Source organism: Chionomys nivalis, chromosome 5 (genome assembly GCF_950005125.1).
Source record: "Chionomys nivalis chromosome 5, mChiNiv1.1, whole genome shotgun sequence".
Lineage (NCBI taxonomy): Eukaryota > Metazoa > Chordata > Mammalia > Rodentia > Cricetidae > Chionomys > Chionomys nivalis.
Genome location: NC_080090.1, coordinates 15,739,112 through 15,766,507, shown reverse-complemented (window position 1 = coordinate 15,766,507; position 27,396 = coordinate 15,739,112). Strand labels below are relative to the sequence as shown.

General features: G+C 42.9%; 1 protein-coding gene across 1 annotated transcript in view; it reads right to left on the bottom strand.

Moving 5' to 3' along the window:
* Smyd3 (SET and MYND domain containing 3) overlaps nucleotides 1-27,396 on the bottom strand; it is a 553,720-nt gene that overhangs the window by 351,754 nt on the left and 174,570 nt on the right. The gene's annotated exons all lie outside the window — the stretch shown is intronic.

The following is a 27,396-nucleotide window of genomic DNA, read 5'->3' as shown; positions in this document are numbered from 1 at the left end:
GCCACTCTAAAAACCCCCCAAAAGCTCCAAATGTCTCACTGTCTACATATTTGGCCCATGTGATATTAACTTCTCAAATACAGATCAAAGGAAACCAAAAGGAAAGAGAAAGCGAGGGGCTGATTCCAGTTTCTCTGAAACATCACAGCCCTGTACTGCTTTTTATCCCGCATGGTTGTGCTGGCAGACAGCACCACTGTTTCTGGTACATCTGTTGCAAAAGACGTTGCCTAGCAACAGCAATCAATGCTGGATTTCCCTTCCACCATTTTCCTGAAGATTGAAACACCGCTCCAAGGTCCTATTTGCAAGCACCTTCTGTTTGATTGACCACATACGTTTGCTCATTTTTCTCCTGGTTAGAAAAGAAAATCCTCAACTAAGACCCCTAGAATGAAGGGTGAGGAAAGTCTAGAACAGCACAGGATTCTTTGGGACTTACTGGATGAAGAAAAATTCTTTGACAGCTCATTGACTTTATTTGCTCATACTCTTTCATTCTGCCATTTTAGAACTGATTTCTGCTACCTCACGGGAGATGAAAGCTGTTCGCATGAATTATCATTCTAAATGCAGATTTACAAGGGACTGCCATGAAACACAGAAAGCAAATGATTTTCACGAACACGCTTAATAGCCACCTCATATCTTTGTTAAAGCCCCTGTCTTGGGCACATTCTTACATTATCAAAATTACTGAACAATGTCATGCCTCCAAAGCTTTCAAAATACATAATTCTTACAGACAGGTAACATTAAAAAGATAAATATTTTGGCGACCAATGACGAAAACACACAGAAAATAGCAACATTCACTCAGGAATAAAAGGAAAGGAAAATGGAATGGGGGAAGAAGATGAGAATTTTTAAATTCAGTATGACAATATGTTCTCACAATGAATGCTTCATTCCAAAACATAAAAAAGACTCAAGAACTTGAAAGTCTATGTCTTAGTTCCTTTTTCTGCTACTGTAGGCCCAAGTAAGTTTATGTTCTACACTGGTTTACTGGTCAAGAGTAGAGTCCATCATGGCGGGGAAGTCTAGACAGCAGAAGCGCACAGCAGCACCCAGGCACAATGCAGAGGTGTGATGGATGCCTGCTGCTGCTCACTTCCTGTCTGTGCTCATCCCAGGAAATGACATCACCCTCAGTGGGAGGAGCTTTTCGTATCACTTAACCCAACCAGGTTAATCTCCAAAAGGCATTTCCAGAGGCCAGCCTCCAGGTGACTCTAGAGGCTATCACATGAACAAGTAACACTGACCATCACAGTGTGACATGTTCCAAAACAGGTGACATTTTCTTAAGGTATGTAGTGAGGTACGTTAATAAGTTAAAAGCTTGTCAAAGTAGATTGGCATTGTGAAATATTATTTTCATTATTTTTGAGCTGCTGGTTCCCTGTGGGCCTTTAACAACCTACTGTGCTTCAGTTAATTTTATTAAAAGAAATAATGTTCCATTATTTGTCACACACACAAAAAAACAATTTTATCAAGGTAGATATTGTGTAGTGTTCAGTTTTTCTTGAAAGAAAAAAATGACCCAAACTTGTATCAAGTTCATACACACACCACGCATGTGCGCGCACACACACATACACACATGTGATCCACAAATTCTACTTTGGGACATACATTCAAAGAAAAGGAAGCTAATGTACCAAAGAGATGTCTACAATTCCATATCTACTGTAGCGCTATTCACAGGAGCAAATATGAAATCAACCAAGATATCTGTGAAGAGATAAAGAAAACATTATACAAACCCAAGAGATTATTGTTCAGCAAGAGAAATGAATGACATTTAATCCTTTGTGACAAAGTGGAAGAAACTGGAAGAAAACGTGCTAAGTAGATGAAAGGTAGAAGCAAACACCACTTATCTGCACTTACGTGCAGCAGCCGAGAGAAAGAAAAAGGGGAAGGAGAAGGGAGGGAAGGAGAAGGGGAGGAGGGAGGGAGGGAGGGAGGGAGGGAGGGAGGGAGGGAGGGAGGGAGGGAGGGAGGGAAATCTAATAGAAGCAGAGAGTAGAATGGTGGCTGCCCAGAGGTAGGAAGGAGGAGCTAATTAACAGATAAGAAGCACAAGGTGGCTGGAATGGAAGGCATTGAACTATGTATTTCAAACGGCTAGTGGAGAAGATTTTAAATGATCCCAACACAAGAAAATGGAAAAGGTATGAAGTGATGGATATAGTAATTCCCTGATCTGATTTTTACACATTATAAGCCTGAAGAGATATCATACTGTGTTCTATAAATATTTAAAATTATTATATGTCAATTAAAAAATAAGTTAATAAAGAAATAAGGAGATGGCTCAGTGGGTAAAGAGGTTGCCACAAAAGTAAAAAGACCATAATTCTCTGGTCCACAACTCGGCATAATGCCAGGTAGATATGGAAGTACAATTGCTATCCCAGCATTTGGGAAACAGAGATAGGACATTTAGAGCAAGATGGCTAGCTTGCCAAATCAGTGAGTTCTGGGCTCAAGTAAAAGACCCTTATTCAATGGAATAAATAAGTGGAAAGCAACTGAGGGCAATACCTGATATCAACCTCTGGCTCCCACACACATATACACTCACGTCCAAGTGTGACCACACATCAGTCATGCATATACACAAATATGCAGACATGCAACAAAAACGAAAACAACAACAACAAAAACTAGCTGAAGAAGAAAGTCAATGTAGAGCATTTGCCTGACATACTGGAAGTGCGGGATATTGTTTTTAGTATAAGAACCAAATAAATGTACAAACACATACATAAACAAAGTAACAAAACCAAGCCAAACCAAACCAAAACCTTTAGGCTGAGGAATGGAGTTGGCCATTTAGAAGATGCTAGGTAATATGTAACGAACACTTTTCAAAGGAACACCAGAGGTGACTTAATTTCATTTTATTGCTATGATAAGACACCACGGCCAAAGCAACTTATAAAAGTATTTAACTGGGCTTATGATTCCAAGGGTTGCAGTTTATGACGGCAGAGCGACGGCAGAGAAGCGGGCAGCTGGAGCAGCAACTGAGAGCTCACTTCTTGATGGGGGTGGGGTAGAAGGCAAAGAGATGGCATGAGTCTTTTAAAACCTCAAAAGCCTGCCACCAGTGGCACACCTCCAGTAATACACACCTCCTACTCTTTCCCAAACAGTTCCATCAACTGGAGACCAAGTATTCAAACATGCGAAGCTATGAGGGCCATTTTTATTCAAACCACCACTACAGACAAAACAGCGGTAGAGATCCCCAGCTGCTCTTGGACTAGCCTGAACAAGGCCAACAGACCCACCAGCCTCCTGACTTGATCTCCAGCCTGCGCTGTACACTGTCCATCTAGACAAGGACAATGACCCTGTCCAAAGGCCAGGATGAGTCCCACCAGATGTGTTCCATGAGGCCACCTACTGCTGGCGGGGTCTTCCTGTGATGCCTAGGATCACCCCGATGTCTGTAATGGTCATCAGCTTTGAATAAACCACAGCTGTAACCAGCCTGTGAGTAAAAAACATACTACATACAGTCCTGCTTATTTCTCTTACCGAACAAAATAATTTGCTTCTCTCAAGAGAACATTTCTAGACACCCTGGCTTCCTACTCATCTTCTGAAATACCACCAGAGCCTTCCTGACCTGGCTAGCAGACCATCCTTTCTGGGGCACTTTCACAAAAAACTCTGTCCTGATACCATCAGCTAAAGACAATCAAGGTTTCATCTTTAGTTACTGTTTCAAAATCCATCGAACTTTTTTTTCTCTTCCAGAGAAGTAATGGTGTTAATCTAATGGAAACAAAGTCATCATGATGCCAAGTTGTAGGAATAATGAGATTGAAAAAGACAAAAGAAGTATCCCAAAATCTATTTCACTTCTGAACATCCTAGATCTCAAATCCTGAGGAAAGAAACACTCTAATTTTTATGAGATTTATGTGGTATAAGAACATATCACTTGCAGTATACACATTAACAATACTATAGAAGAGCATACATATTAGAGTATGCCATTTTCCCACTTCCTACTAAATTTAAATTCACAGACATGGCTCATTTCTTTGTAAAAATATTTTTCACTTCTCTTAAAACGTCTTTGCTGCATTTTTTTCTCATTCAAATTAAAATGCAATGGTTTACCAGTTACGACCTCAAAAGCCACACACACGAGGAAGAGAAGCTTCTGATTCTAATTTGCACAATTACTGACTGCTATATGGCAAGCCCAAACAGCCCCTGAAAAAGCAGCTTCATTTCCAATGAAGACTGGAATGGTAATAAAATGGTTTCACCAAGGCCAGCACTAAATACATCTTTGTTTGCACAGTCTATGCGTATTGTCATGGGACAGGTGCAGGAAAATATAAAACATAAATATTTAAAATCCGACTGAGCTACTGGGAAGTCAATGACAAAGAAAAGCATAAACGCAGGGTTTCATGCATGTATTTGAAGACATAAATTACTGTGAGGTTATCAAAAAGCAGCATCACTTCATTTTTTCACTCAGCACTTATTGTTATTCAACAGCACTGTGTTTTTTTTAATTATGAACCATCTTAAAAATGTCACACAACAGTAAATCCATCAAGGGTCTAACGGAACTCATCAGCAATGAGGAGAAACATTCGGTTAGTTTGCATTTAGGAGAAAAACCTTCATCCTTTTGTTTTCAGCCATAAATGACTTGGCTCGCTCAGTCTAATATTTCTGCCTTATCTTCATGGATGGGGCCAAACAGGACATAATCAAGGGTCAGCGGAGTTCAGCAGCTGAAGAAACGCACAAAGGCTAACGCGCTGGTCTGTAAGGATACGGCTTTCCGGTTTCCGTGCTTTTAAATTAAAAAAAAAATACTGTAAAGTAAAATATAATGACATCAATTTTCCTCCTCCCTCCACACTTTCCCATGTGTGCTGCCACTCCTGGGCTTCTCACTGGAGACCTGCAACTAACCTGACCACCCCCAGATTCAAGCTTGGCCACACGTGTATTAAAGCCCCAGGGGGTGCCTGGACCTTCCTCAGACTGGGAGGTCTGAGAACAAACTCCTACACGGAATTGAGACTCCCAGAGACTAGTGAATGTGATCAACTGTGAATTAATATCCCAAAGCACAGCACAGTCACTTCAACCCCAGGCCAGAAACTAGCATTAGGGAGGACCCAGGACTGTTAATGCTTCTGTCACCTAAGGTAATAACTTGCAAACTCCATCTGGGTAAATGCTGATCTAGAAAGCATTGAACAATGAAGCAAAATGAGCTGCGACTGGCTGCTTCCTCATTGAAAAAAATCTTAAGAGTGCTGGGCCAAGAATTAGTAAAATGGGGGTGGGGAGCACACATTGGCTCAATTTATATAAAATTAAAAAAAAACAATGTAAATCAAACACTGACATACATACGTACATAGAATACATACATAGAAATACATACTTTGTGCCAAGAAGCACAAAGAACGGCACTCAGAATGACAGTGATCACAGAAGTGAAGAAGAAGAAGTAGAGGCAGAAACTGCATTCGGAAGACAGCTGACTATGCAGACATTTCTGTCTGTTGTTATGTGTAACTGGGGTAACAGCCATGTTCTATATGTCGAAGGTTTTAAAAATAAGTTTGGTTGGTTGTTTTTTTGTTTGTTTGTTTGTTTGTTCCACCCCCCACACACACACAAGGAGTTCATTCCTGGGTATCCTAACACTGACCATAGGTCATCCAAATACTGCAGCAGCACACACGTTTCAGAATGAGAAATGACAAAGACAGGGAACAGCACTGCAGATCATCCATGTGTTTCCAAAAGTAGAGGATACGGAGGGGTAAGGCACCAGCTGCCTCAAACAGCCCTCCAAAGCGGAGCGCCGTCAGCTACTCTTGGATGCCCAGTTATCATGTTTATCTATGATATAAACTAGGCTTCGGTTAAGTAAGTAGTTTGTTTGTTCATTTCTTTTTCTCTCACCAGTTCTGCTTACTCAATTCCAAGTTCAATGACATCTGTAAACACAATTTCTGGCATAAATGCCCTCCACTATCACTATACTGCACGAAACGCTAACTTTCCCCAACCTGATACCCCATGTAGAGAATATCCCTTATCAGAAAGGCTTGAGGCCGGAAGTCTCTCCTGTTTGGGAATCTTTTCTGACTTGGAGATACTTTTTTTTTGCACAGACTTTGCAAGTTGTATCTATTTAATCCAAAATTTTGAAATCTGAGGACCAGATGTTGTGATAGACACTTGTAATACCGCGGCTGAGGCAAAGGGAATGCCACAAGTTTGAGGCTAGCCTGGGCTATATATAAAATCCTTAGCTTAAATGGATAGATGGATGGATGGAAGAACAGACAGATGAACAGATGGACAGACATCTGAAACACTCCAAGAGGCAAATCGATTGATGATAGATAGATAGATAGATAGATAGATAGATAGATAGATAGATAGATAGATAGATAGATGATAGATAGATGATAGATAGATGATAGATATCTGAAACACTCCAAGAGGCAAATCTTTGAATCTCTTCCAGTACTCAGAAAGTCCTAGGATTGGGAGAATTTTGGATTTGAGCAGTTCAACCTGTATCTGCTTCCACATCTGTCATCTGGGCTCCGGCATGCGTTCTGCTGCTCTGTCTCATCCACATTCATGGCAGAGGCTGATCTGCTGTTTTGACTGTTGTGATGTCTGCGCTGGCAGCAGATCAGATGGGTAGGTCTGCTACTTGATGAATATTTGCCAACAATTGGAAGGGTGTAAAACTAAATCTCAACAAAACCCAAACACAGCCACGAGGAGCCTCACAAATAATTAAAACGTTCACTGCTCAAGAGAGAGAGAGCCATAGCATCATCGCACGAATTCAGAACTATTCGTATAAAATGAAAGGCGGCTAAATCGACACATTGTTAATGTTAATTCCTGCTTATAATAATCATACTGCGATTGGCATATGAATAGGTATTGAGCTCACAGTTATCTAATTCTCCATTTTAGAAAACTAAAAATTACTGGTTTGCATTATCGAGTTTATCATAGAGAAAGAATACAATATACATCCATGTAATAGAAACAGACCAAATTCAAAAGTCAAAAATAGGGTTTGGACTGGCCTGATAGGTGGTACATTTTTGAGCAAGTATCAGAATTTCTCAGTTTCCATCTCATTTGTAAATAGATTTTTTTTTTTTGATTTTTCGAGACAGGGTTTCTCCGTAGCTTTTGGTTCCTGTCCTGGAACTAGCTCTTCTAGACCAGGCTGGAAGTCACAGAGATCCGCCTGCCTCTGCCTCCCGAGTGCTGGGATTAAAGGCATGCGCTACCACCGCCCGGCTGTAAATAGATTTTTAAAAAATCACCTTAATTCACAATATTCCTATAGGAATTCTGTAAAATACACAAAAAGTTCTCCAAAAAATATTAATCAGAGTAAGCTCTTAATGACTATGAATTTGCTTAATTAGTCAAGTCCCAGCTGACAAGAATAAGTCAAACTTTTCATTACTCCCTTCAAATGGAGTCAAGGATGATTCAGATTTAGGGTCAAATTTTCAACCCAAACATCCATATAAAATACAGGCTGCCAAGAACTCTGAGCTGTGTGTACAGCCACGGTCAGCCACGGGGAATCCTGAAAGAAGGCGATTTGATGTGCAGTCTGTTCCCTAGACTGGAAGGTGTGATTCCTACACGGATGATCATAGCTGTGAATCATATATGCCTTAACATCCAAGAACAATTGCATGTGCATCTTCGCTGCACAGATAATGATAGATCACATACCACAGACTGTCCCTTAAAATTCACCCTCTGGCTTTCTTTCTTTTGGATCTTATGATTTAATTTTATCAGTCTCCCTTCCATTTCCTTCCCTCAAACCCTTGCTTTCTTCCAAATTAATGACCTATTTTTTGTTAATTATTGTTAAATACATATATGAATATACATATATATTCCTCAATATACCCTGCTCAGTCTTTATAATTGTCTTAGTTAGGGTTTCTATTGCTGTGGAGAGACACCATGACCAAGGCAACTCTTATACATAATGAAAACATTTAATGGAGTGGCTTCCAATTTTAGAGATTTAGTCCATTATTATTGTGGTGAACATGGCAGCATGCAGGCAGACATGGTGGAACATGGTGGAACACGGCAGCATGCAGGCAGACATGGTGCCGGAACTGAGTGTCCTACATCTTGCACAGAAAACAGGAAGTCGTCTCAGACACTGGCTATGGCTTGAGCATATATGAGATTACACAGCCCACTTCCACAGTGACACACTTCCTCTAACAAGACCACACCTATTCTAACAAGGCCACACCTCCTAATAGTGTCACTCACCTTGGAGGCCATTTTCTTTCAAACTACCATGAGAATGTACTACTTGTGGTGCTAGATAACCAGTTAGTGCGGGGATGACCACACCCTGGGGAAGGCTATGACCAGCTTCCAGATGGTACTGTAAACTGAAGGAAACATTAGGAGGTATGTCACTGGGGTGGGCTTTGAGGGCGCAACAGTCCCTGCTAGGTCCTGTCTTGCTCTCTGCTTGCAGACTAGGTGCAAGCTCTCAGCACACGCTCACTCCAGCAGCATGCCGGTCTACCTGCCACCATGCTCCCCACCATGATGCTCAGGGACTTGCCCTCTGAAACTGCAACCAAGCCCCAAATTAAATACTTTCTTTCATAAGAACTGCCTGGGTTCAAGGTGTCTCTTCACAGCAATAAAAGAGTGAGCAGAACAATTATATTCTTTGCTTTCATAAACAGGTACAAATTAACAACATTGTATAGATATTACAAGACTACAAAGGAAAAGAGGAGAAAGGGAAGATAAACAGATTTAAGATTCCAGCTAGTAGGAAGTGGAGGCATTTCCATTATGAGGATGCTTTTCTAGATACTTCTAATAACAAAAACAGCCTGTGACCCAGTCATTTCGCAGAGTGTGTGTATAACGTATTCATTTATTCTTCTTCACACTCTGGCTTTCAGTTTGGTTTGGAAAACTTGTTCCCACCTAAAATAGACCTCCACGCATGTGCTCTGCTAATCAAACTGTAAGTGTGATTTCCAACACTGCGTGATCTGCTCACTGACCTGACCGAGAACAAAGAGGGAGTAAATGACCCGCATGTTAGCTGTCTCACACTGACCCTCAGCACCCAAATGAATCAGAAGTGAATCCCACAGCCTTTCCATTAGCTTGGCAGAATGCCTGCTTTCCAAGTTAGCACACTGGGAAAGAATTAACTTAAAATAATTAAAGACTTTTCTTCAATTTACACAATTTACAAGCCAATGATGATGTCATATACTATGTATGCATTTATTTACTTTACCTGAGTTTTCACTTATGACTATCACCAAGTAACTATAAATTATGTGAAAAACGTAAGTGAATTATGCATGTTGTTTGATGGACTCTTTTGATATTGATTATATATCAGTTAACCCATTATCACGCAAATCCTGGCTGTGACACCTGTGTCCATTTGTGACACCATTGACACACCGGGACAACAAATGTCTTGTATGCACAGTTTTCCAGCGATGGATTATTTAGGGTAGAATGGGTGAGCAGGATATAATGTCTCTTCCTATAGTGTTGTATTAAGAGCGGCGGGCTACGTTCCTGGCACCCGGCCGCCCGCACGGCTAGCTTTATACCCGAAATAATTACACAGAAACTGTATTCTTTTAAACACTGCCTGGCCCATTAGTTCCAGCCTCTTATTGGCTAGCTCTTACATATTGATCTAACTCATTTCTAATATTCTGTGTAGCACCACGAGCTGGCTTACCAGGAAAGATCTTAACCTGCGTCTGTCTGGAGTGGGAAAATCATGGCAACTGCCTGACTCGGCTTCTTTCTCCCAGCATTCTGTTCGGTCTACTCCGCCTACCTAATTTTCTGTCCTATCAGAGGCAAGCAGTTTTCTTTATTAATTAACCAATGAAAGCAACAGATAAATACAAGACCCACCTCCATCACTATAGTGTCAGGTACGGATTATTTAGGGTAGAATCGGTGAGCAAGATATAATGACTCTTCCTATAGTGTCAGGTACGGATTATACAGGGTAGAATTGGTGAGCAGGATAGAATGTCTCTTCCTATAGTGTCAGTGTCTTTATTTTTAGTTTTTCTTTTCTTTCTTTTTTTCCCTCTCTCCCTGTGTGTGTATGTGTGTGCGTGCGTATGCTTGCACATACACACGACTGGAGTCAGGATCCACCGCACACAAGGCCACTGTTTACTTCTGACCTTGATGCCCAGTCATCCAGCTCCTCTTTTTTTATATAAATTTTGATGCTTTACTAAGTCCCTCAGGCTGGTCTCAAACTTGCATTCTTCTTGTCTCAGCCTCCTGAGGTTGCAGGCATTTGCCACAATGCAAAGCAAGTTGCAAATTTTAATCTGCTGTAGATACATGCCGGGGGTTATGAAAACGCTGTCCAGAAAGCTGACTATGTAGTCACAGAACATGCAGCGTTAGCTCCAATAGCGGATGTATTGTATGTACGTAAAGAGTCGATGTGTCCCTGCTCTAGAGAGAAGGTAACATACCAATGGGACTGTGCCACTGTCGCAACACACAGACAACAGCTATAAATTCTGCAACAAAGGTCAGTTTCTAGTTAACAGTAAAATATACACATACCGACACACACCCTGACATTGATACACAGAGAAGAAATCACTGCATTCTTTAAAATTGCAAGGGGGGGGGGATCAAAACATGATCACGAGCCATTACCCAGAGTACCAGAGATGACAGCCCACACATACCAAAACAGCCTTCGTCATTAGGGCTGCAGTTGCTCATCAGATGTACCACTTGGCACACGAAGTATGGCATGCATGACAATTGCTGTTTGGGACACAAATCTGTACAGATTATACCCTGGGTCTAATGTCATCAACCTTCAAAAGCAAATCAATTTTTTCGGAAGGAAGGGTAAGACCAGTGTTTATTTTGTGTTAAGGAGAGGAAATCCAATGAAAAGAGGGAAAACGCGACATTATAATCCATATGTCCTGGCTTAGGTTTTCCTGGGGAGCACTGAACAGTTTTTATTGAATTTAACCTAAGTTTTCTATGGCAACAGATCTATCGCTGAGATATTCTAGAAGAAACAGCATTTGTGTAATTGCTCTAATTTGCTCAGAGACTGACCAAAAATCCCTAGTTTTTAATGTCAAGGAGAATACAAACATACAAGCACACATGTGTACACACTCGTCCACTGGGGTTCACGCATGACTGGAATGTATATTTACAGCAAATCTGTGGGGCTTTTGTTTACGATATGGAGCTTACCCAGTGGCTAGAGGGTTAATGAATGAAATGGATCAGTAGCCTGAAAATAAAAATCACTATTTAAAAAAAAAAATAAGCAACATCAAGAGAATTAGGTGGGACATAACACTGTAGCCACTGAGAATTCTCAACAGGAAAATAAAGCCTTGTTGCCCAGCGTTTTCATTAGTTTTCCAGTAACACTGGATGCAGCGTGAATTATAATGAAGCGGAAAGCGGCGGCAGACCCCTACAGCACATATACGGCACGGGGAGGCACTCCTGCTTGTGTGGCACAGGCACTGGCAGTGCGTGCCACTGTGCCTTACACATTTTAGCAGTCTTAAGACATTTCATGTAAGAAAATCTTGCATTAACCTGCATGGTAAGAATCGTTCAGTAGCTAACACTGCAAGTCATGGCATGCCACAAAAATACGACGAGGATATGGAGCGACGTGAGTCAGATAAAATGCATGTCACACGCCTTCGTAACTACCTGATTTTACAACTACAAGATGTTTCATGTGGTTCATTTCAGCAGAAGCAAAACTCTTATGGAAAACCTAGGATGCCATTCCAGGCTAACAAGAGAAAGTGGAGCGGACAGAGAAGGAAGATGACGACAGGCTGTTGAGACACATCTCACGACATGGCCATTTTTCTCTGCATTCAATCTCTAATTTCTGTTTTGTTTTTGTTTAGTTGTTGTTATTGTTGCTGCTGTTGTTTCGAAACAGGGCTTAACTGTGTAACAGCCCTGGCTGTCCTAGAACTCACTTTGGAGACCAGGCTGGCCTCAAACCCACACTGGGATTAAAGGCATGCACCCCCACTGCCTGGCTAATTCTTATGCCAAAATACTAGGTCTTTTGAACAACTTCGGTTGGAAAGAAAAAACAAGACAGACAAAAAGTCACAGGCACCAACAGAGCTGCCCTCAGTATAAGGCTGGGTCCTAAAGTACGACAAGAGTGAACCTGGCTTCACCCACTGTAATTGCAGCATCCTAAGGGGTGCACTAATTTCTGCCTTAGTCACACTAAATTTAAGTCCTAGTTCACCATAACTTTTGTTCTCAGTTTCTACTAAAAAGTGAGGAAAGCTCTTTCTTTTAGCGGTATAATGAGGTTCACCCCCCGTTTAAAGGCGTTACTTACTGACGGAAAAGCCGAATTAGAAAACCCAACCCCAGTGCTCAGTTCCCAGAAACACAGACGTCAACCATGGACTCATGGTAGTGCGACTTCCCACCAGAGAGCAGCTGGTGCACAATTAATAAAAACTCAGAGATAGAAACTGGGGCTCACCCTGAAGCCAAAAAAAAAAACAAAGCAGCCAGCCACTGGCTCTTACCTTGACCTCAGTCTGAAAATGGCGATCTTGCCTCTATGGATCTCAGAATAAGACTGTGACTGAGAGCTGTCTCCTCCCGTTTTATAATCCTCTCTAGGGCTGGGATTAAAGGCATGCACCACTGGGATTAAAGGCGTGCACGCGGTCTTGTTTCTATGGCAACTAGTGTGGCTACTGGGATTAAAGGTGTGTGATTAAAGGCATGTATGGCCCTGTTTCTATGGCAACTAGCGTGGCTACTGGGATTAAAGGTGTGTGTTGCCACTGCCTGGTCTGTAAGGCTGACCAGTGGAGCTGTTTTACTCTCTGATATCCATGCAAATTTTATGTATTAAGATAAAAATGAAATCTCTACAGAGATCTCTGTTTCCTAGTTTGCATATACTTCATTCTGTTCCAATCTGACTTAAGCGTCTCTCCTGAGAAATTATTGACTTCTTAAATGGGGGGGATTCTGGAAAAGACAGCTGTGTGATTCAATGGGCAGAGACATTCTGAGTGTGCCCACCTCACGCTACAGCTGTGTGAGCCAGAACAGGAGCCTGACAACGGGTTGAGATTTATCATTCAATTTGACGAGTTTAAGTTTTAATAGCCACATACATTTTTGGCAATGCTACTGGAATGGTGGTGCTGGAGAATTTTGTGTATTCTGTCAAACATGTTCTAAATAAACACTGATTGGCCAATAGCCAGGCAGGAAGTATAGGCAGGAAAATCAGACAGGAAGTAGAGGCGGATCAGAGAGAACAGGAGTATTCTGGGAAGAAGGAAGCTCTTTCCACAGTTCTGCCCAGACCACCGAAGAAGCAGGAATTGATCTACCCCACTGAAAAAGGTACCAAGCTATGTGGCTAACATATACTAGAATAATGGGTTAATATAATATATAAGAGCTAATACAAAGCCTGAGCTAACAGGCCAATCCGTTTGTAACCTAATGTGGACTCTCTGTGTGATTTTCTCTGGGACTAAATGGCTGGGGGACCAGGCGGGACAGAAACCCCAACAAGCAGACCCTCATGTTACAGAATGGGAGCAAGGCTTGTCCAATCATGACAGAGAACTTCACTTTGTGGGCTAGAGGAGAGGCTTGCCATAATTGGGTAGGTGCATTTCTGAAAATCGTCCTCAGAAGGTGGCATATTACTGTGAAACAGGAAAATTGGGAATGCAGCCTAGTGAAGAATGTTGGGGTGCTAGGGGTGCATCCTCAAAAGTGCTTCTGAGAGCTTATTCTCTTGGTCTTTCTCTCTTTGATCCTTAGCGGTCATGGGGTGAGCGGTTTTACCTCATCATACAACCTCCATCATGCATTGTCTCTTAAAGCAATGAGTCTAGTCAGCAAGATGACTCGGCAGGTAAAGACGCTCACCACCAAGTTTGACGGTCCAAGTTCAGTCTCTAGAAAGAGAGAAGCAACTCCCCCAAGCTGTCCCTCTACCACCACATGTGCACTCATACATATAACACAACAAAATAATATAGAATGCAAAAACAAAAACGAGACCACCTGATTATGAACTGAAGTCTCCAAAACTCGGAAACAAAGGCAGCCTTTTCTCTCTATAATCAGATTTGTCTGGGGGGTGTTTGTTATAGCAACAGAAAGCTAATAGACTGGTAGAAACTAGAAACAAAAGCAAGCAAGAGACAAGGACAGCAAGGGCTGGTCCCAGGTCCTCAGGCTCCCTACAGAGTTCCCCATCCTCCCACTCTGCTGGTCCCAGGTCCTCAGCCTCCCTATAGAGTTCCCTATCCCCCACCCTGCTGGTCCCAGGACCTCAGCCTCCCTACAGAACTGAGTTCTCCATCCCTCCCACCCTGCTGGTCCATCGTCCTCAGGCTCCCTACAGAGTTCCCCATCCCTTAACCCTGCTGGTCCCAAGTCCTCAGGCTCCCTACAGAGTTCCCTATCCCTTAACCCTGCTGGTCCCAGGTCCTCAGGCTCCCTACAGAGTTCCCTATCCCTTAACCCTGCTGGTCCCAGGTCCTCAGGCTCCCTACAGAGTTCCCTATCCCTTAACCCTGCTGGTCCCAGGTCCTCAGGCTCCCTACAGAGTTCCCTATCCCTTAACCCTGCTGGTCCCAGGTCCTCAGGCTCCCTACAGAGTTCCCTATCCCTTAACCCTGCTGGTCCCAAGTCCTCAGGCTCCCTACAGAGTTCCCTATCCCTTAACCCTGCTGGTCCCAGGTCCTCAGGCTCCCTACAGAGTTACCCATCCCTTAACCCTGCTGGTCCCAGGTCCTCAGGCTCCCTACAGAGTTCCCTATCCCCCACCCTGCTGGTCCCAGGACCTCAGCCTCCCTACAGAACTGAGTTCTCCATCCCTCCCACCCTGCTGGTCCATCGTCCTCAGGCTCCCTACAGAGTTCCCCATCCCTTAACCCTGCTGGTCCCAAGTCCTCAGGCTCCCTACAGAGTTCCCTATCCCTTAACCCTGCTGGTCCCAGGTCCTCAGGCTCCCTACAGAGTTACCCATCCCTTAACCCTGCTGGTCCCAGGTCCTCAGGCTCCCTACAGAGTTACCCATCCCTTAACCCTGCTGGTCCCAGGTCCTCAGGCTCCCTACAGAGTTACCCATCCCTTAACCCTGCTGGTCCCAGGTCCTCAGGCTCCCTACAGAGTTCCCTATCCCCCACCCTGCTGGTCCCAGGACCTCAGCCTCCCTACAGAACTGAGTTCTCCATCCCTCCCACCCTGCTGGTCCATCGTCCTCAGGCTCCCTACAGAGTTCCCCATCCCTTAACCCTGCTGGTCCCAAGTCCTCAGGCTCCCTACAGAGTTCCCTATCCCTTAACCCTGCTGGTCCCAGGTCCTCAGGCTCCCTACAGAGTTACCCATCCCTTAACCCTGCTGGTCCCAGGTCCTCAGGCTCCCTACAGAGTTACCCATCCCTTAACCCTGCTGGTCCCAGGTCCTCAGGCTCCCTACAGAGTTACCCATCCCTTAACCCTGCTGGTCCCAGGTCCTCAGGCTCCCTACAGAGTTCCCTATCCCCCACCCTGCTGGTCCCAGGACCTCAGCCTCCCTACAGAACTGAGTTCTCCATCCCTCCCACCCTGCTGGTCCATCGTCCTCAGGCTCCCTACAGAGTTCCCCATCCCTTAACCCTGCTGGTCCCAAGTCCTCAGGCTCCCTACAGAGTTCCCTATCCCTTAACCCTGCTGGTCCCAGGTCCTCAGGCTCCCTACAGAGTTACCCATCCCTTAACCCTGCTGGTCCCAGGTCCTCAGGCTCCCTACAGAGTTACCCATCCCTTAACCCTGCTGGTCCCAGGTCCTCAGGCTCCCTACAGAGTTACCCATCCCTTAACCCTGCTGGTCCCAGGTCCTCAGGCTCCCTACAGAGTTCCCCTGCTGGGCTGCCCTCCTGTCACTGCTTTGGCTTCAGTTCTTACCACCACATGACAAAAGTCATTAAGTTAATGAATCTAGAGAAAAAAAAGTATCACCTATAAACCAAGCAGGTTGTCACATTAACTTAACATCCTTGAATTTACCAACTGTGTATGAATTCAATCTTTTCACAGAAGTATGAACACTCACAGAAAAAAAAATGGTTCTTATCAAAGAAATCAGCTTTTCTGGAAGAATTCCAGCGACCACCCCATCACCATCTCAGTCCACGGAAAACAATGCCAAAGCGTGTCATTTCCACGTTCACCAACGTGTCAAGGACAGTGTGGACAGAACCTCTTTCTAGGACACTGCCCTCTCTGCCCTGAGGTAGTCGACGGTCCTGTCATCTGCTGCACCTCACAAATGTCTGCTGCTGCTGCAACCTCTCCCAGGCGGTTACAATTCTGGCTTACATGTTTGTTTGCGCTCCCGGAGTGAAATCTATAAGACACAGACACCTATTCCCCATCTTTTGTGCCATCTGCGCAGGCTATAGGCTACCCCGAGGACCAGTTACACCATACAAGTCTTAACTATAGGAAGCTTCTCCTTGTCCTAGAGAATGTTCCTGGCACACGAATACATAACATGAAAGCAGAAGGGAGGATACGTGGGAGAAGGAATAGATAGCCGTTTTTTTTTTTTTTTTTAAGTTTAAAGAATATATTAACTAATGTAAAATCTATACACATGCAAGCAAGACATCTGTGATCATAGATGGAGAGATGGCTCTTGGTAAAGAACTGGCCATACAAGCAAAGAGAGCTGAAATTAATCCACAGACAGCCACAGAAGAAACTGGGCACAGGGGCATACATTGCGATCCTAGCACGGGGAAGCATACACGTGACTCCCCGGAGCCTCCTGGCCAGCCACGCTAGTCCGCCTGATGACCAGCAAGCCACTGGGACTCACTCCCTGAAAAAATAAACTAACTGGCATTCCCGAGCAGCAAAACCCAAAACTGTCCTCTGGTTTTCATATGCGCGTGCAGACGTGGGTACATTCAATACCCACGAGATAAGCGTTGTCTAGTCCAGGGGCTTAGAGCCAGGGTTGAGCCCGATAAAAAGAAGGAAAAAAGGAAAGAATCCTATTAAAATAATCCCCGCTAATTTGATTTAAATGTTTAAAAAAAAGGTGTGTCACTATCATCTTCTTACACCTGAAAACATCATCACCATCATCACAGAGGGCGACACCCTTTTAACTGGACCCTTTCAGGGACCCACGTGGATCCCCACACAGCCCACTGTACCTTCTGCTTCCCTGAGCAGCCCCTCTTCAGTGGTGTCTCCAGACTACTCTTACATTAGAATTTATAAATTCTGAAATGCTGACTCAAGTCACTGGGCAGAATGAGGCTTTTGCCGGTGAAACTAGAAAGAACTTCTGTCTTCCAGATCATTTTCCCCGTTTGTTTTGGATAATGCAACCTTATAAACAGGATGGGATGAACGCAAGACGGAACACTGAAAGCGTCGGTGGTAAACAGCCTAGCCACTTCATGTGGTGTTTCGAAACACATTATTATTAGAGGCAAAATGGTTTCACTGCTACTTGTGACATGTGCCACACTAACTCACTATGACAGGGGAAGGTGCAGGGTTGGTGCATTGCAGTGGACATAAAATACACAGCCTGAGAGACGGTCTTCCGCAGGCGTACCCACCATTCTTCTCACTTTGTACATTCTAGTACCACAAGGAAAGGACAGGGAGTATGCCTACTATTGCTCTCATGGAGTTTTCCAGTGTTTTCTATTGCCTACCACAAACACCCACATCTTTTTTACGGCATAGTTCTAACTGCTTTCCTTGGGGGAGAGAGCTCCAGTACCGTCAGAAGTTGGGCTTTATGTGGCCTGCGTCTCCCATTATCCCTGAAAAATTCTGAACACGTGGGAAATGGTTCCATGATGATTTTCAGAACGCTGCAATTTCAGTTTTCTTTAATACTATATTGGGACAGACAGTGTGCTCATCTCTGTGTGGAGGCCTGCTCATGTTTCTCATTTTCATACGCTCCTTTCTGGTCAAACCCACCCGGAAGTCAGACTCCGGAAAGTTCCTGATGGAATTTTGCAGCATCTACCTTTTCTTTTTCCTTCTAGTTTTACCTACAAACAAGATACAGTTTAAAAATAAGAATAAAAGCAGAAACACAGATATTTTGGAAAAGCTAGAATAAATAAACTGCAGAGGGACACGGAGAAAAGACGCTGGGAAAGTTGTCACAGGTGAACAGCCTTCTGGAGAATGCAGCTGGCCCACAGATTTGGGCTAAGGGAATTCCTTTCGTCCTGTAAAACGTTCTGAGCCTGGCACACTACTCTTCATTGACTTGAAGCTAGAGAGGACTGGTTTCTAGAACTTTCAACACAAAGTCTCCTAATTAGCATACCACAGTGAGAAAAATGATCACCGTTCCTGTGCATGGAAATAGACCGAAGACATGTGTTAGGAATCTATTCAGGTGAGGCAATGCGAGGTCAAAAGTCATAGTTCCAAGGTAAACCATTACTATCCCAGAGACACAACTGTGCTTGAATTTTCTGAGTTTAATATAAGATAGATCCACGACACAGTGGCCAGTGGCTTTTGCTAAGCTTGAAGTATGTATCTGCTCAATTCCAAAGAAGAGCAACTTCTCTTTCCAACCAGAATTCCTGCAAGCCACACTCTGGGTTGACTGCAGCCATACCACATCATGAGACAGATATGTTCAACGGGTTATTATTATTATTACTATTCATTGAAACCTCTTCAAGGTCTCAGAAATACTTTCCATGCAAACTAGGATCTATCCTCCTGGACTGCCAGCATTCACTTCCCTAAACTCTTCCATAGGTCATGGAATTGTGTAAATGAGCCTGTAACGGATTTACACATGGACGTTACACATGCCAAAGGCCATTTAATGAACCCATTACTGGAACCATCCCACAAGGGGAAGAAGGAGGGAGAGAAAGAGACAGGGAGACAAAGAGAAAGGAGAAAAAAAAAAGAAAGGGCAGCTATTTTTCAGAGTATGCCATTCTGCCCAGTTATGAGATCCATAATTTAGGACAAAGATTTGCCCCCGAGAAAGACAGTGGCCATGGAGTCTGCAGATGCAGGTCACGTTTATTCACCCACTGGCCGAAAAAGAGCAAGCAACCAGGGATGATGACGCCAGAAATGCTAGCAAACCCGGAGAGTGAAGGTGATGGGCAAGCTACTGTTTTACAATTTATTACGCAAATGAGAAAGGAGATGAAAGTCTGGCCTCACCAATGACAAGATAACTTGACGATGCATCAAATCTAGGGGCCCAGACTAAACTGAAGAGCAATCTTTTTTGCTATGCAGATACCAAATGGCTCCATAATTAGAGGAGGTCTCCACATAATAACCTAAGGGACTTAGGGCCTTCACCTTCCTGACAACGTGTCAGCACCTGTGCCCAGGATGAATTACACAGCGGTCCAGAATTCTCATTCAGCTCAGAGCATTAATATTAAAGAGCTACTCGGACTCAGGAGAGAAACGTGATTTGAAAACAAAGGATTTATTTTCCCAATAACTAAAAGAGTCTGTGTTATAAAAAGACAACAAATCAGGAGATGACACTCACCAGGCAGGAGTACAGGTGGGGGCAGAGGAGGTAAATACGTGCTTTATTTTATTTTATAAGATTATCCTCTCGATGTTGGTACACAGCACAGTAAAATGCCAGAGTAGTGGGCTCCAAATGAACATATCAGTAAAGACCCAAACCAAGACTGCAATTAGCGACATGTAGACTTGAAAGGGCATTACTAAGTCAGCGAAAGGAACAGATCCTCTCATCTCCATGACACATAGTTCATCCCCAAAATATACTTGTTTTAGCTCATAACTACTTAGCTTTCAATAATGACAAACATTCTAATCTATATGTAAAAATCTGACATCAAAAAGATATTCCAAATGGTGTATACACTTGTAAAAGCTTACAGAAGTAAAAGAACATGGGGCATGATAAATATTGTATTGAACACAGATGGTATAAGCTATGGCATGAAAATGAGATGGTGTTGAACTGGATTCTGCTCTAGCTAAGCAAGTGAGCATTTATGTGGATTAGAAATATACATTCTTCCACCGGGCAGTCTCATCAGGTCTATTCGAGTAGTCTGAGCTCTTAGTTACAGTAGAAAAAGCTCCCGTCCAAATCAGGATCGTTAGATTAAGTGTAAAAGATCCAACGAATAACTTAGGAAGAGTTGATGTTTATACTCTGCATTACATACACACACACACACAGAGAGAGAGACACATGCACGCACACACACACGCACACACACACACACACACAGAGACACATGCACGCACACACACACGCACGCACACACTATGGCCAGTGAAGCTTGAAGTTCAATATTCATAAGTGAATTATGTCAAATCCAAGGCGAATATCACCTATTGGGTGCCCTGTCACCTACAATTTTATTTAGTATGTAGATTAGTTACACAAAGCTGATGGGCTTGGTGTCTTCATTTTAAAGACATACACCCGAGGTACGAAGAAGAGGCTTCACAACATATTTTAGAGAAAATTCAAGCCTAAGACGCCCATTCCAACATCCACACTTTTCAATGTTACTATACTATCTCATATGGGAGCAAACACATCTAAACTTAGTTCTTTAATCTTAACTTTTTTTTTTCACAGAAAAAGCAGTGTGTCTTTTGATTACATATAAATATCAAATTACAAAGATCACAAACCGTACTACTCAATCAATTAAGGGACCAAATGGTGTTTTGCAAACAGCTTCCTCATTAGGCCTAGAGGAGCCAGTTGTAAACTCCTGATCTGAATGCAAGTGGCTACTCCCGCCATCAGCTGTGTTAGATGACTTTGCACCAAAGCCCAGAGGAAACCTACTGAGAAATTACCTGCTCGATATAACAAATTGCCCTATGCTAGTTTCGAGCAGGAAATGGTATTTCAAAGTACGTGTGCAGCTTGGGAAAAAAATATCTCTGGTCCAGACTTCAAACTTCACGTGTTACAGGCAAAACAACGGTTAAAACTCAAGTTTCATTACTTTGATAAAATGCATGACCTTTTGCTTGGAAAAAAAAAATGCTTCCTGAAGAAAGCAGAAACTGCAGGAGTGCTTTTATTTCTCGCTAAGAGCTATCTGTTACCTTCGCACAAAACTAGTTCTTCTGTTGAGTTTCAATTTTTTATGGGTTTTGTTTGGGTTCTTCTTGTTTGTTTGCTTGCTTTGCTTTGTCATCTCTCGCAAAGTAGATGGATACTCACAGAACCTGGCCAGCCACTGTCTAGACTGGGCAGGTGACGAGAGAAGACACCAACCCTTCAGTAATTCATGAGGCATGAGAACACACCCTTTCTGGCTTATCTGTCCCCTGCCATCAAGCCGGGAAACCCAAAGCTGCACAGAGACATTCATTTGATGAGTTAAGTCAGAGTCTGAATCTCAACTTAAATAGTTCCCATGAAAAGGGCTTTGCTTGGAGAGTAGCTGGGAGTCAGGGGTTGAGGAGTCACAGGTAAGGTGGTAGGGACAAGCTGTTTCCCAACAGCAAAAGACAACCAAAGTAGGGCTGGCACCAAAAATATGAAAATTTATCATTTAACAAGTTTGTCCATACTGTTCCAGGGCACATACTGAAACCACACAATAAAACCATGTCCTCTCCACAATTTAAGGCAGACCATAAATAAATAAGTAAATAAATGAAATAAAAAATGTTTCACAAAGCAAATACTGAGCTCTGACACAATTTTTGAATTTTGAACAGATTTTAAGTCATTCTGGATCATCTTAAATTTGCTTTTATTGTCAAAATAAAACATATCCAAATAGAGACAATATTTTTTTAACAAACTAATTCTGGAAACATCAGCACATATAAACCTGGAAGCTTCAGTTTAGTCTGTGTCTAGTGTAACAAAAAGATACCTCTTCTGCAGGATATAGCGACAAAACCTAATGTCTATCACTTCTGCCAGCATCAGTTATGTCTGGTAAGCAAGAAGTTCTGTCCTAAATGCTCTGAGCTTCACGGGGGACGGGGGAGGCTCTGGTCTGGACTTCTGTAAGGAGACAGCTTGTGGCCAGACCCTGAAAGTCGAAGTGTGAGCAAAGCCCGAGTGTGTGAGCCTGTCTGGCACACCCCCGAGTGTGTGAGCCTGTCTGGCACACCCCCGAGTGTGTAAGCCTGTCTGGCACACCGCTGGGTAAACCATGCATCTCTGACTTTTGCCGCTTGGAGCTGTTTTTCTGAAGTTCAAATAAAACCATGAAAAAGACATGGAGACTCTAAGAGCAGTAATAGTAACAAAGACAGCATTCTCCAACACTGTATACAGAACACAGAAAAGACACAACCAACCCCCAAACTAGTAACTATTCTGGGTTTTAATTCAAAGTTTAATTTAATTGCCTGACATAAACCCCTGTGTAATTGTTGTAATTTTATGTTTTAATTTCTGGGAAGAAGTGTTTCCAAAAAACAGGCTCCATAAAAAATTTCATTTAGTGTGCACACCTTTGATCCCAGCAGGAAGAGGCAGGTGGATCTCTCTGAGTCCAAGGCCAACTTGGTCTACGGAACAATTTTCAGGAAGGCTACAGAGAGAAACCTTGTCTCAAAAAATTTCTGAAATTATATTTAATAATCAGGCCACAGCATGATAAAACTGTAGTCACACGCAAAATAGAGCTCTTTTTTCTCCTTAAAAAAAGAAGAAAGTGCATACATGCATGTGCGTGCTCAACACATTTAGGCGTTTCCCAAGTTTGTTTTGCTCATCAATTAAAAATAATACATTTGTTGTGATAGGCTGCTTGTTTGTTTCCCAGCTGCTCAAAAGCTCAGCCCCGAAATAATCACAGAGAAACTATATTAATTAAATCACTGCTAGGCCCATTAGCTCTAGCTTCTTATGGCTAGCTCTTACATCTTAACTTAAGCCTTTTGTAGTAATCTGTGTATTGCCATGTGGCTGTGGCTTACCGGGTAAAGTTCTGTCTGGCTCCGGCAGGACTACATGGCTTCTCTCTGACTCTGCACAGCCTTTTGCTGCATTAACTGTTTCTTAAAGAAATAGAATGTTCTATGAGCTTACAAGCTACTTCTCTCTCTCTCTCTCTCTCTCTCTCTCTCTCTCTCTCTCCCTCCCTCCCTCTCTCTCACACACACACACACACACACACACATACACACACGGTGGTGGGGGGAGGTGACTTTGTCCTTCTTACATGAAATCTTGTCTCTCATCTGCTAGGAGAATTTCCCCTAGACAGTCTTCATGTTATCTGTGGCACAATAAGATTCTAGAGTTCATTTGTAATTCTAAGAACTTGCAGAACAAATTCAAATGCATTCCTTTTTCTTCTTCTTCTCTGTTATATACCATCAGAACTGTCTCAAAAACCTTATTATGAAATCTAAAATTCAAAACGACTTCCACATGCTCATGCCTTCCTTCACCCTGACACAAATTCTAAGCTGTTGTCTCACACCCTTGGAACACTATCCAAGTTTTCTCACTCTGTGATGACTGTTGGCTCCTCGGAAACTTCATTTTCATAGTCCAATACTCACGCCCGCAACTTCCACTTGACAAATTTAGTTGTCATACTGTATCAACTTAAAGAAAGCAAATGAACCCAGAATGTGATTCTTAGTGCACTGGAAGCCACAGCGCTCAGCACAGATGATTCCCGTGTGAGTCAGGTGTGAAGATGCAGAATGTTTGCACGTCCTAAGAGAAAACTTGATTTCACAAAAGCAAATCTTCACCAAACTCCACAGAGAAATTCACACAGGAAGAAGACACCAACGCATTTATATCGCACACTGAACATGGCAAACGCAGCCCACAATCACACCAGCCCTGGAACATCACTATGAGCTAGGACACTGCCCAGCTGGTAGACTCAGCTCCATTTCCTGAGACGCCTCTGGTGCATCTAGAATTCTCTCAAACAAAATAAGAAAAATAGTTAATTTGATATACATCTTTGAAAGATGAGGAGGTGATGTTGGACGGCCACTACAACTCTCCTAAATCAAACAATTAAAAGGCAGGCGTGTTTTCAGGTTATTAGCTTTGATGGTTTGATAAATTAAAATGAAAACTTAAAGCCAACTAACTTCAGCTCTTTTAAAGATAAACACAAAGCAGGGAGGTGTTTCATGCCTGTAGTCCTCACACTCAAGACACTGAGGGAACTTAGTTATTCAAAGCCAGCCTGAGCTAATGAATTAAAATTAAAATACACAATAAATACATTGAGGCTCAAAACAGTTTTTGTCATTAAACACTACATATAGACCTCAGAGTCTGATTCAGATATGATGAACATATATGAAATCAACAAACAGAATCAACACAGATCTTGTGGGAAGAGGATATTAGAGCTGGAGTGCTGTTAGGCGAGCGAGGAGCGTTGTTAGGCCAGGGAGGAGCGCTGTTAGGCTAGGGAGGAGCGCTGTTAGGCTAGGGAGGAGCGCTGTTAGGCTAGGGAGGAGCGCTGTTAGGCGAGGGAGGAGCATTGTTAGGCTAGGGAGGAGCGCTGTTAGGCGAGGGAGGAGCGTTGTTAGGCTAGGGAGTGCTCTTAGGCTAGGGAGGAGCGTTGTTAGGCTAGGGAGGAGCATTGTTAGGCTAGGGAGGAGTGCTGTTAGGCGAGGGAGGAGCATTGTTAGGCGAGGGAGTGCTCTTAGGCTAGGATATTTGAAGAATGAAAAGGAGGGTAATTTTTTTCTGATGAAGAAAAGTAGTTGAATGACTTCAAATAAGAGTGTCTGTCTTTGTGCCTTTACCAGTGAACAGCAAACAAAAATCACCTTCCATGGATATCATTTTCTAATTGGATTACATGCCAAACACAACATCACCCAGCCTGCACCATTAACAATGTGTTTCAGCTGACTGTGAGGGTCTGCCCATCCCACTTCCGTCTCCATCCACAGGACTGATCCCTCACAGCACATAAACTAACACAAGGTAACACGTGGTGTTAGCTAACTGCTAGGCACAAGTCAAGAAACACTGTTAAACGGGGACCATCATTACATCCACTCTACATATTTAAACCAAAATGTTCTAGCTCACACACACACACACACACACACACACATATATATTTAAACGATGTAAAGAAATATATACATATAAATATATAACCTCACTGTCTCTAAGATATGAAGAAATACATGAAGTCTCAAGGTTTCTAATTCTGTTCAAAAACTCACTCCACTCATATAAGGCAAATTTTTCTTTCCAGATGAATTTACAGCAAGATTTCACTACATTTCTTAAACTTGCCAGGTTTGACTCAACCTACATCTAATGTCTATCATAACTACATAATTTCCTTCATTAAAAAGTATACTTTCCAAGAGAGATAGAATATTTTTTAATTTTCCAAGTTACCAGCTTCTGACGTCAAATTTATCTAAAATAAGTATTTTCATACATGGCTTAATAATATTGAAATATGTACAGCCAGAACAAACCCTGTTAATCAGTGGTAAATAAACACACAGTTGTCACAGAGTGTAGAAACATCAAGTAAGTGTATCTTTTTTCATTAAACACTGAATCATCGTGACCTCCCAGTAGCCTGATATAAATTAACATTTAATATTTAATACTCTGTAGGAGCAATATGGAACTAGAGAAGTGTTTTGAACTTTATGTTATTTGACGTTTCTATTGTAATTCAAGATTATATCTAAGAAGGTTGAAAATGTTCTTAAAAGCAATCTAAATTTGATGAATTTTGCTGCTGTTTCAATGCTACTTTATAGTCATTGAATTTTAAGGTTTGATAATAATTTATGTCAGAAAATAGGTATACTTCCTTATAGTAAAGGCATAATAATTTTCAAAGAATGACATTCTATGGTGATATTCCAGATAATCATCAGTGTGATAGTGGGGCAAGGCCAGTTCAGGCACCCTCTCCTCTGCTGCCCAAGGACCTAGCTGGGGACATCCCCATGGACACCTGGGATCCCCTCTAGAGCCAAGTCTCTTGCCAACCCTATAATAGCTCCCTTAATGTAGGTATCTTCTTCCCGGCTCCTATATCCGCCCTTCCTCCATCTCCACCCTCCCACTCCCCCAAGCTCTCTCCAGTCTTTCCTTTCTCCCTTCTCTCTCCCCCTCTTCCCTTCCCCCAATCCCAACCCCACTCCTACCCCCACCCCCATTCTCCCAACTTTTGCCTGGCAATCTTGTTTGCTTCCAATTTCCAGGAAGATCTATATATGTTTTCTTTGGGTTCACCTTGTTATTTAGCTTCTCTATGTTTGCAAACTAACAATGGACTGAGCCCCCAAGGTCCAGTTGAAGAGCAGAAGGAGGGAGAAGATGAGCAAGGAAGTCTGGACCGCGAGGGGTTGGTCCATCCACTGAGACAGTGTGCCTGTTCTAATGGGAGCTCACCAAATCCAGCTGGACTGGGACTGAATGAGCATGCGATCAAACCGGACTCTCTGAATGTGGATGAAAATGGGGGCTGACTGAGAAGCCATTGATAAAGGCACTGTGACTTGTTTCTACTGCATGTACTGGCTTTTGGGAACCCTAGTCTATTTGGAAGCAAAGCTTCCTAGGCCTGGATGGGGGGGGGGGGGGGGCTTGGACTTCCAACAGGGTAGGGTTCCCTGCCCTCTCTTAAGGGGGGAGGGGGGGGAGAAGGGAGAGTGGGGGAGTGGGAGGGGAATGGGAGGAAGTGTAAATTTTTTAATGGAAAAATAAAAAAATGACATTCAATAAATACAGAAATGTCACCAATATAAACTGAATATACACAATTATATATCAAATGGTTATTTTAATCATTTAGCTGGGCATGGAGGCACATTCTGTAATCCTAGCCTGGGGAAGCTGAAGCTGAAAGAGCAGAAGTTTGAGGCTAGCCCGGGGTCACTCAGTGGGACCCATCATAAACCACTGATCTTCACGATGAAGTCAGCCTGCTTCTGCAATATGCAGTGTGAGCAGTTATTACAGGAACAAGCAACCGAGTCTAAAACAAACTGAATCCATTGATCATTGTCTGGAAAGAGGAGGCAGAGCTTATGCGGTTCCAATTAGGAAAGGGTCATTTAAATACTCGGCACTCTGCCAGGCCTGGTGTCACCTGCCTTTAATCCCAGCACTGGGGAGGCAGAGGCAGGCAGATCTCTGGAAGTTCGAGGCAAAAAGACCACTTTGTCTAGGCAGCCTAGACTACATAGTAAAACCCTATCTCAACAACAACAAAAGTAAAAAACAAAAACCCACCCTATACAAATGG